This window comes from Macaca fascicularis, chromosome 13, assembly GCF_037993035.2.
Source record: "Macaca fascicularis isolate 582-1 chromosome 13, T2T-MFA8v1.1".
NCBI classification, from domain to species: Eukaryota; Metazoa; Chordata; class Mammalia; order Primates; family Cercopithecidae; genus Macaca; species Macaca fascicularis.
Window position 1 is genome coordinate 8,874,604 of NC_088387.1, and position 397 is coordinate 8,875,000.

The following is a 397-nucleotide window of genomic DNA, read 5'->3' on the forward strand; positions in this document are numbered from 1 at the left end:
TGAAAGGAATAAATTTAGTACATTTGTTGAGCAGTGTTAACTGAAATGTAACTGCACATCATTTGACTTTTTAACATTTTATTATATCTATTAAGTCTTTCTTGCTTAATTAAATCAACTTATTTTTTACAGTTAATTTAACGTGATTTCATTTTCGTTACAGATTCTGAGTCAGATATTATAGAGAAAGCCAACTGTATACGCAAATTAAGCTTCGATTCCTCAGGTGCTCTCTTGCATTTCATTCAAGTCTGGCATCTTCTGGGGATTACCATGGTTTGAAATGGTTGTTATTTTTCACACAGTAGAAAGCTTACTCTTCATCTTTATTATGATTTTTCAAAATGCAACCATTTTTAAGGCTACAGCATCATCTGATTTGTCCTATTCGGATCCT